The sequence below is a fragment of the Helianthus annuus genome, chromosome 15 (genome assembly GCF_002127325.2).
Source record: "Helianthus annuus cultivar XRQ/B chromosome 15, HanXRQr2.0-SUNRISE, whole genome shotgun sequence".
NCBI lineage: Eukaryota > Viridiplantae > Streptophyta > Magnoliopsida > Asterales > Asteraceae > Helianthus > Helianthus annuus.
In genome coordinates, this window is record NC_035447.2 from 126,225,951 (window position 1) to 126,237,044 (window position 11,094).

Here is an 11,094-nt window from a genome sequence, read left to right on the forward strand (position 1 = left end):
CATATTTTCAGTCATAACTTGAATTCTGTGTAGAGTTAGATCATAAAATTTATACTGAAGATGGTCACTGTTGTCGCCGTGATCCTCCAACTAGAATTACGTCAAACGGACTTACGATAAATTTTAAATAAAATATTCCGTGCACTGCAGTCAGAAAAAGGTAGATCTGAATGCAGTTCAGAAAATGAATTTTTGTAAAATATTGGTGATGATTCGGACCACGATATTTTTACACAATAATATTTGGAACGTATAAGACATTCTGTAAAAAATTGGGGATTTTCGGAATAAGATAACTATTTTATTAAAATACCCGAAAACAGCCTAGTTTTGTGTTTGAAAACTGAATCGGTATAAGTAGTATTTTGCATGCCTAAATGTCGGGTTGGTTATTTGGAAGTGATCTAACGTGTTATATGTTAAAGAAAATGATACACTTGTAAGCGTAGACGCCTCCATTTACAAAGGAAACTCTGGCGAAATTTCTCTAGAAATATAACGCTTAGAAATATTTTCGGTGACAAGTGTTATAAATATATTTTTAACTTGTTTTCTAAAATATAAATTTCGCCATGGTTTTATTACAAAATAACCAAGTGTCGGAGGTGGATTTTTGTAAATGAAACCTGTTAAATATATATTGAGAATATATATTTCATAATAAAACGCTAGTGTGCTTACGTGATTATTTTGTGAACTAGAGATATATTATTTTTAGGGTAAAAATTACTTGGAATGTCATGAATACACGACTTCAAATAATACCAACGCCCTCACAAATAAATATTTAAGTTACATTGGTATTTTTTTACAACGCGAACTCTAAAATGTTACGCGCGTGTTTTCGGAAAATACTCTTAATGGTGTATTTTGAAAAAGTATTATCTTGGGAAATTGTATGGAATAAAATATAATATTTTTGGGAAAAATATATATATTTTGGAAATTTTGTGAAGTAAAATATAATATTTTTGGGAAAAATATGTATATTTTGGAGACAGAATATTTTAGATAAGTGGGACTTAAAGTATATTTTCGGAATTATAAAGCATACATGTATAAATACCCCCATCCTTGAGAAGGAAATACGCATATACAATACTTGAGAAGTATAACTCTAAAACAGTTGTCTAACTATTATCCCAGAACTAAATACAATCATTATAACTTGGAATGATACCAGAATCGTAACTCAAAATCATACTTACTAAGACAAGGCACTACCCGTTCGTCTAATAGGCATTAGACCATTGTAGGTAGTCGTGATTGCCGCGGAGATTTGGGTTATGAGTACGAAGACGCAATACTGTGAGTTCATGTCCCCCTTTTCTCTTAACTATTTTCAGTTTTTAAACTGCGGGGGTGAAATACACTTTACTATGATTGCGAATACTTTTTACATGTTATGGTTAGCGTAAGGAGGGTTACAACTTAGATCATGTGAGTGGGTAGGCACGAAATGGAGGCCATTAATCCTCATAGTAGGACCGAGGGTCATTAGCGGTAGATCTATCTGGGTGTAGCGAGCCCAACCCCTGAGTCCGCCGAATGAACCAGGTGGTGACTTTGAGCCCGACACAAAAATCTGCTAGGTTTGAGTCTTCCTACTGCACTTCACACATATCATTGGCTTTGCAACCCAATGGTGATCTCTTTTTCCTTATTTGCTACAAACCAGGGATTTTTATACATACAGACATTTTTACAACGGGTTACACATACCCACTTACACATGAACTCGCTCAACTTTGTGTTGACTTTTCAAACTACATGTATTTCAGGAAACTAACGGATCTGGCATGGTATGCACATATTTTAAAGCTGTGTTTGAATAAAGAAGTCATCCAGGGTTTAGAAGGTGTAACCTCTTCCTGGACAGGTTACATATCCCTAAACCTAGTATTGTTTAAAGCCTTTTGTTAAGTCTTTATGAACTCAATTAAATCAAGTTAAGGTTTGTAACTTATTTTGTGATTGTTGAAAATGGGATTTTTCTCTTTATTAATCGATGAATATCTCGTGTTTTTATCATATAGCATTGTTATGATTGTTGCTATGGTATTAAGAAGTCACACCAAATAAACCCACGCTTCCGCAAAGCCAGGGTGTGACACAATGTGCCCGATGCGCTAACTCCATTGGCAAGTGACAACCCTTTCCATACACCATTCGGTAAGGTGTTGTGCCAATCAGAGTCTTCTAGGCCGTTCGGTATGCCCACAATGCATCATCCAACTTGCTCGACCAATCCTTCCTATCCGTTCTAACCGTCTTCATGAGAATTTATTTTATTTGACGGTTGGACACTTCAACTTGTCCACTCGTTTGCGGATGGTAAGGTGTGGCAATCCGGTGATTCACACTATATCGCTTCAACAATTTCCCGAAATTAAAGTTCTTGAAATGTGAACCACCATCACTTATAATAACACGCGGAATACCAAAACGGGAGAAGATGTTGGATTGATGAATTTACAAACAACCGAGTGGTCATTTGTTCTTGTCGCAATAGCCTCAATCCACTTAGAGACATAATCCACCGCCACCAAAATGTATAAAAACCCGTTGGAATTTGGGAAGGGACCCATGAAGTCAATGCCCCATACATCAAATATTTCCACAACCAAAATTGGTTGTAATGGCATCTCGTCCCTCTTTGAAATGCTTCCCATCCTTTGGCAATTTACACAATTTCTTGCGAACTCACATGCATCCTTGAAAATTGTGGGCCAATAAAAACCACATGAGAGAACCCGATAACCCGTTTTATGCCCGCTAAAGTGACCTCCACATGCGGATGAGTGGGCATGAGTCAAGATTTCCAACACCTCCGTTTCGGGCAGACACCTCCTAATGACTTGATCTGGCCCGATCTTGAAAAGATCCGGTTCATCCCATATGTATTGCTTCACTTGAACCATAAAGTGTTGTCTTCGCTTCTTGATCCAATAATTTGGAATGGCACCCGTGGCTAAGTAATTTACGTAGTGAGCATACCACAGTGCAACAAAGGTGGAAACGGCTAGGAGTTGCTCGTCGGGGAACCTTTCATTTATTTCACTCAAATCGTCAATCCCTTCCACCGGGATCCGAGACAAGTGATCTGCCACTACGTTCTCACTCCCCTTTTTGTCTCGGATCTCTAAGTCAAACTCTTGTAATAACAACACCCACCGGATTAAACGGGGCTTTGCGTCTTTTTTCTCCATCAAATATCGGACCGCACTATGATCCGAATACACAACCACTTTGCTCCCCCAAATGTACGAATGAAACTTATCCAAAGCATACACCACCGCTAGTAACTCCTTTTCGGTTATGGTGTAATTCAGTTGCACTTTGGATAAAGTCTTGCTTGCATAATAAATTACCACCGGCTTTTTGTCGACTCGTTGACCCAAAACTGCACCAATTGTAGTGTCGCTTGCGTCACACATGATTTCAAATGGCTTTGACCAATCCGGTGGTTGCAAGATAGGAGCTTTGACCAAATGTTCCTTCAAAACAATAAATGCTTGCAAACATTCGTCAGTAAAGTCAAATGGAATATCTTTTAACAACAAATTACCTAAAGGTTTCGTGATAACACTAAAACCTTTAATGAAACGTCTATAAAAACCCGCGTGTCCCAAGAATGACCTTACACCCTTAACATTTTTCGGTGGTGGCAAAGATGATATTACCCTTATTTTTGCCTTATCCACCTCCATTCCCCTTTCCGAGATCACATGACCTAGCACAATTCCCTATTGCACCATGAAATAACTTTTCTCCCAACTAAGCACTAAATTTTTCTCAACACATCTTTTTAAAACTTTTTGTAATTCCTTGAGACAAGATTCAAAACTAGTGTCGAAAATTGAAAAGTCATCCATAAACACTTTGATGCGTGTCAGTGTATATATGTTTTTAGATATATATTTAAGTCCTTTTTACACTTTTAGCCCAGTTTTAAATTTATAAAACACGATATTCACTAACACTAAACACACATATGGGCAAGTGCACCCATCGTGGACGTAGTATAGTGTTGGTAAGATACCGAGGTCGTCCAAGGACACAAGAGCTTTTAATACCGGTTTATCCTCAACGTCTAATCAAATCAAAAAGGTTAGAAAAATGTTTTAAACTAAGAAAAATAAAAACTAACTAAATGCTGAAAAATAAAAATAAAATAAAAAACAGATAGACAAGATGAATCACTTGGATCCGACACGTGTATTAGTATAACCTTTGATTATTTTCGCACTTTTGCACTTGTTTAAGAGATTATCTTAGTTATTGTAGTAGGCCCCTCTTTTGAAGGTGACGTTACCCTCAACCCAGTAGTTTGAGTCAGCAAGGATACAATCCTAAAGGGTCGGATTATTGAAAGATAATGAATTAAGTTATTAATGCAAATTGTGGTAGGCCCCGCTTTTGGCGGTGACGTTACCCTCGGCTAAGTAGTCTGAGTCAGCAGGGATACAGTCCTAAATAGTCGGGTTATAGTATTAATAGTAGTTAACTTATGAGGGGGTCAAAGAGTTTGGATCCCCGCCATCCAATACCTATGGGCATTGAAGGAGACCCTACTAAATTTGACCCAGGTCCCAAGCAGGACCTCTAAACGCTGAACAAGGGCAAGACCCTTACCAAACCGTTCCCTTAACCCCCGACCAGGTAGCCAACATACCTCCATATAGACCGTGGAGATATGAATGGTGAAAATCTTTTATTTTATATAGACAGTAAAATAATGCCAAGACACCACGGACAAACGATAAGGAAAGATCACCTTCAACATAAGTAACTAGTTATTAAAGTCATTAATACAAAACCAAATAAAAAGTGCAAAAGATTAAAAATAAAAAGTATTATACTAAACACTTGTCTTCACCAAGTGATGTAAGAGACTTAGGCAAACATGGCCTTGATTGTCAAGAACTCTTACGATCAATCTTGGATCCCGAGACGACTCACACACTCTACGATGGACAATGGATGATGGTGGTGGATGATGGTGTTATGGTGGTGGTGGGTGGTGGATGAGGTGTGAGAGAGGTGGTGTGCCAAGGGATGAGAGAGAATGAAGCCAAGCTCCTCTATTTACAGGCTGAACAGAAGGCTGGACACGACCCCGTGCCCGCCTGACACTCTCTCTCCTCATTAATTGTAATTGCGAATTACAATTAATGCGCCTGCTGTACTTTCACCACGCCCCCGTGCTCGCTCGACACGGCCCCGTGGTGGGCAATGGAAGCTTCTACTGGTTTGTCTTTTCTGCTGCTTCCTGGGCACGCCCCCGTGTTCGCTGGACACGGGGCGTGTTTAGACTCTGTTTCTTCTTCTTTGCCTTGGGAGGTGCCGTTGAGGGTCCGGGCAGTCCACTTTTGTTCCTTTTCTTGTATTTATGGTAGAATTAGTAGTCTTTTTGCTTCTTTTGTGATTTTGAGCTCATTTCATCCTAAAAATACAAAAGGAAGACAAAAACACTATTTTTCCAACATTAGTACTTAAAAAGGGTTAGTTTTATGCCTTAATTGATGTGTTTTATATGTTGCATTTTACACACATCAAATACCCCCACACTTGAACTTTTGCTTGTCCTCAAGCAAAACTCTTTAAATGTGGCTTACACTCCCAAATGGAATAGGTAGAAGAGAAGTTTTTTTTTTTTTTTTTTTTTTAGCTTGTCCTAGAGTGTCGGGAATCCAAGGTTTTTATCGGTTTTATTTTTATTTATTTACAATCCTATTCGTTATGATTTATTTTGAACTTTTCATAAGATAAATTACTTATTTGGGCATAGCATGCCTTATTAAAATTCCATTTATATACAAGTTCACATGCCTCACGGGAGATCACTCAACACTCGGCCGAAGGTGTATATTTTAGTGAATCACTCGAGAGCGGCACGGAACTTACGTCTTCCATAGGCTTGGCAAGCAATCAATCCTCCTCCTTTTTAACTTTTTACCTTTGTAAATATCAAGAGGACTTTTTGGGTGAAGGCTTGGGTTTAAAGGTGGGTGGTTGGTTAGTGGTTAGTAAAAAGGGCGAAAATCGTAACAAGCGTCGGTTTTCGTGAAGTATCTTGTTTTTAGTGACTTTTTATTTTGAAGTATTTCTCCAAACAAGCTTTTATAGCTTTTGTTTGTTTTTTGACTTCATCATCATTTTTTTTTTTTTTGATCGTCACATAAAAAGGTGAGTTTACGAAAAAGCGAACTTGTTACTAAAAAAGGGTTTTGGGGTAATGAAATGAAAGGTTTAGGCTCAAAGGGGCTATCTAGGGGGATTTTGGGTAGGTAAAAAAATGAAAAATAATGGTTTTGAAAGAAAAATGGTTAGTCCTAATGCCTCCATCATTTACTTACTTGGGTTTAAGTTGGTAAGGACCGGGAATGTATCGTCGTGGCAAGTTCTAGATTTGTAAGGACCGAGCGGCTATTCACACAAGAAACGAAAAATGAGCATTTAATCTAAATATGTGTATTTTTATGCTCAATAAAGGCTCAAAACTCACTTTTGTGGGAATGGGTTTTTAATGTGACCGAGCATATATAATCGAATTTTAAACTAGACTTGTTATGCCGTTTCATAATTTTCTTATGTTGGTTCCTTTTTTATCACGACGCTATCGGTTGTAAACTTGTAAAAATATAACCTTTTTAGAACTTGTTATTCCCAACTTAAACTAAGACAAGTAAATAAAAAAAATGAAAAAGTTTTTGAAAAAAATTTGGGGTGTTTAGCGGTTCCAATAGAGTTTTGTGTAAGGCTTGTGTTTAGGATTTTGCAAAATTTCAAGGTTTTAGCATCCCCCCCACACTTAAATTACACATTGTCCTCAATGTGTCCAAAAATAATGTTTTTGGTTGATTCGAATGTATAAAAGTGGGTTAAAAAGCAAAGATTTATGTTACTGGCATCCTGGACACGGCCCCGTGTTCACCGGGCACGGCCCCGTGGTCAAGTGCCAGTAACAAAAATTACAGAATTGAAACAGAAGCCTGGACACGGGGGCGTGTCCGCTGAACACGGCCCGTGTCCAGTTACCTGAACTGGGTGATTTTCTGCAGGGGCTCAGCACGGGGCCGTGTTGGTTGGGCACGGCCCGTGTTGAGCCTTCTGTGATGGAGATTTTTGTCGGGTTGCTCTGTTCTTTGTGCATGGTTCCATTTTCCTCGTTCCCTTTTTCATCCATTACCACCGTGAGTGTGTTTTATTCTGCAAAAACTAAAAGATTAAACTAAACTAAACTAAGGATAGATCCGCGGAATGCCTCTGTGGTGCGCCACGTTTATAAGGGTCCTTGGCTAGACCCGATTCCCGGTTATATATCTTCTGAGTGGAGTGCCTTGCTTCCCAAATTACACCGTCGGAGAGCGGCATCCAAGCTTGAATCAATAACCTTCATGTAATTGACTGGGTCGTCGTCCTCTATTTTCTTCCCAACTCCGAACTTCACCTCATCGTCCCCATACCTCAAAGTTAGTGTCCCTTCATTCATGTCTACCACTGCTTGTGCTGTGGCAAGGAAGGGTCTCCCTAGGATAAGGGGGACCTCGGTGTCTTCCTCCATGTCGAGTATGACAAAGTCAACAGGATAAACGAATTTGCTTACCCTTACCAAGACATTCTCGATGACACCTTGTGGGAACTTGACTGATCGATCAGCGAGTTGTATGCTTATTTTTGTAGGGCTCGTGGTTCCCAAGCCAAGCCTTTTGAACATCGATGAGGGCATGAGGTTAATGCTAGCCCCTAAGCCGGCCAAGGCATTGCGAACGGGTGATTCCCCTATTGAGCATGGAATCGTGAAACTCCCGGGATCGATTTTCTTTTGGGGTAGTTTATTGAGTACGAGGGCAGAGCATTCTTCGCCTAAATTAACTAATTGCAAATTTTCAATTTTCTTTTTATGTGTAAGGAAGTCCCTCATAAATTTAGAGTATTTGGGCATCTGGGTTAGGACTTCGATAAAAGGAATATTGACATGCAATTGTTTTAACAGGCTTTCGAATTTTGCGAATTACTCATTGGTCTTTTGACGAATTAACCTACCGGGGTACGGAACTCGAGGAGCCCTGGTAGGCTCGGGTGATGGGGGAGAGTTCTTTTCCTGCAGATGTGTTGGCATTGTTTCTTCCGTTGGTGGAGGTACTTCTGCAGGCCCCACGGTGCGGTTTCGTAGTGTGATGAGGTGAACTTGCGCCTTTGGGTTTGTTTCGGTATTGCTAGGTAATGCGCCTTGCGGTCTCTCGGAAAAATTTTGTGCTAGTTGATTTATTTGTTTTTCTATGTTTTGAATGCTAGCTTGTTGATTCCTAAAATTAGATTCTAATTGTAGAAATCTTTCCGAGTTTTTCTTATCAGTGTCGGAGACGAGGCGAGATATAGTATCTTCGAGCCTTTCTCGTCCACCTTGTTATTGAGTGAAATTTTGTGACTCATTTCTTGATTGCTGAAAGTTTGTTCGTTGGGTTTGTTGGTTACTACTATTGCCGGTTTCCCTCCAACCAAGGTTTGGGTGGTTTCGCCATCCTTGGTTGTAAGTTCCCGTTGGAGGACCCGACGGCCTAGGTCTATTATCAATGTAGTTTACCATTTCTTGTTGATCGTCCGTTTCTTTCATGCAACTCCAATTTTCATGTGACCCACCACACCCTTCACAAGCCATAACCGAGACTGTTTTTGTCATTTCTAATTTTTTTATTTTTGAAGAAAGGGCCTCGATTTGGGCTTGTAAAGAGGTGCTTTCGTCGACCTTATGGGCGCCCGGGGCGATAAATTTATTTCCCCGGGGAGTGTGCCATTGAAAATTGGTTTGAGCAATTTCCTCAATCTGATTATATATTTCGTGTGGGCGTCGATTACCTAAAAGTCCCCCGGAGCTAGAATCAAGTGTCTGCCTAGTGTGTGGCAACAATCCATTGTAGAAAGTGGATACTTGTTGCCATATTGCGAGGCCGTGATGGGGACACTTGCGTAATAGCTCCTTGAACCTTTCCCATGTTTCATATAAGGATTCCCCGTCCTCTTGCGAGTATGTATTAATTTCAGCCATTAATTTAGCAGTTTTAGAAGGAGGGAAATACTTATATAGAAACTTTTGGGCTAGTTCATCCCAGGTGTTTACCGATCCAGCTGGGAGGGTGTTGAGCCAAGCTTTCGCTCGGTCTTTTAGTGAGAATGGAAACATACGGAGGCGGATGGCGTCGTTTGATGCTCCATTGATCCGAAAGGTATCACATATTTCTAAGAAATTAGTTATATGTAGATGAGGATCCTCGTCCGCAAGCCCGTGGAAGGTTGCGGAGTTTTGGAGCATTTGTATCAAATACGGTCGAAGTTCGAAGTTATTGGCTTCGACATTCGGAGCATTGATAGCGGCGCCTAGATTACCTACGGTGGGCCGTAGATAATCCATAAGGGTACGTTGGTCCGCCATTGGGGGTGGATCACCCGAAACCTTCTCTTGGTTTTTGGCTTTTAACCTTTTTCTGAGAAAGTGTTCGGGTTCTTCTAGCGGTTCCTTTATGTCTTTATTGGAACTGGAGCTCATACACTACGTGAGGACGGCGTCGGGTTCCAAGTCCTGCAATAAAAACAGAAAAGAACGTTGGTCAGAAGGTTCACCACGGCCCCGTGTTGAGCGAACACGGCCCCGTGGTCGGAATTACAGTGATTGTTTTTCAGATCACAGTTACTGGGAGTTGGACACGGCCCCGTGTTGCACCGGCACGGCCCCGTGGTCAGCCTTCTGTAACTTGAAAAACAAAAAACTGCCAGTAACGTTGCTGAGCACGGCCCGTGTCCGACCAGGCACGGCCCCGTGCTGAGCTCTGCAGAAGCTAAAAATCTAAGAAAATCCTAAAAAAATTAAAGAAAAATAAAAATATGATTAGGCCGCTGATTCCTAACTTTCTTAAAATCCTTGTGTCCCCGGCAACGGCGCCAAAAACTTGATGCGTGTCAGTGTATATATGTTTTTAGATATATATTTAAGCCCTTTTTACACTTTTAGCCAAGTTTTAAATTTATAAAACACGATATTCACTAACACTAAACACACATATGGGCAAGTGCACCCATCGTGGAGGTAGTATAGTGTTGGTAAGATACCGAGGTCGTCCAAGGACACAAGAGCTTTTAATACCGGTTTATCCTCAATGTCTAATCAAATCAAAAATGTTAGAAAAATGTTTTAAACTAAGAAAAATAAAAACTAACTAAATGCTGAAAAATAAAAATAAAATAAAAAACAGATAGACAAGATGAATCACTTGGATCCGACACGTGTATTAGTATAACCTTTGATTATTTTCGCACTTTTGCACTTGTTTAAGAGATTATCTTAGTTATTGTAGTAGGCCCCTCTTTTGAAGGTGACGTTACCCTCAACCCAGTAGTTTGAGTCAGCAAGGATACAATCCTAAAGGGTCGGATTATTGAAAGATAATGAATTAAGTTATTAATGCAAATTGTGGTAGGCCCCGCTTTTGGCGGTGACGTTACCCTCGGCTAAGTAGTCTGAGTCAGCAGGGATACAGTCCTAAATAGCCGGGTTATAGTATTAATAGTAGTTAACTTATGAGGGGGTCAAAGAGTTTGGATCCCCGCCATCCAATACCTATGGGCATTGAAGGAGACCCTACTAAATTTGACCCAGGTCCCAAGCAGGACCTCTAAACGCTGAACAAGGGCAAGACCCTTACCAAACCGTTCCCTTAACCCCCGACCAGGTAGCCAACATACCTCCATATAGACCGTGGAGATATGAATGGTGAAAATCTTTTATTTTATATAGACAGTAAAATAATGCCAAGACACCACGGACAAACGATAAGGAAAGATCACCTTCAACATAAGTAACTAGTTATTAAAGTCATTAATACAAAATCAAATAAAAAGTGCAAAAGATTAAAAATAAAAAGTATTATACTAAACACTTGTCTTCACCAAGTGATGTAAGAGACTTAGGCAAACATGGCCTTGATTGTCAAGAACTCTTACGATCAATCTTGGATCCCGAGACGACTCACACACTCTACGATGGACAATGGATGATGGTGGTGGATGATGGTGTTATGGTGGTGGTGGGTGGTG

General features: G+C 40.0%; 1 non-coding gene across 1 annotated transcript; it reads left to right on the forward strand.

Moving 5' to 3' along the window:
* The first annotated feature begins 8,951 nt into the window (after positions 1–8,951).
* On the forward strand, positions 8,952–9,058 carry LOC118487819. Its single transcript, XR_004882762.1, has one exon. It is a non-coding gene; the product is annotated as a small nucleolar RNA R71 (small nucleolar RNA).
* The last annotated feature ends 2,036 nt before the right edge of the window (positions 9,059–11,094 follow it).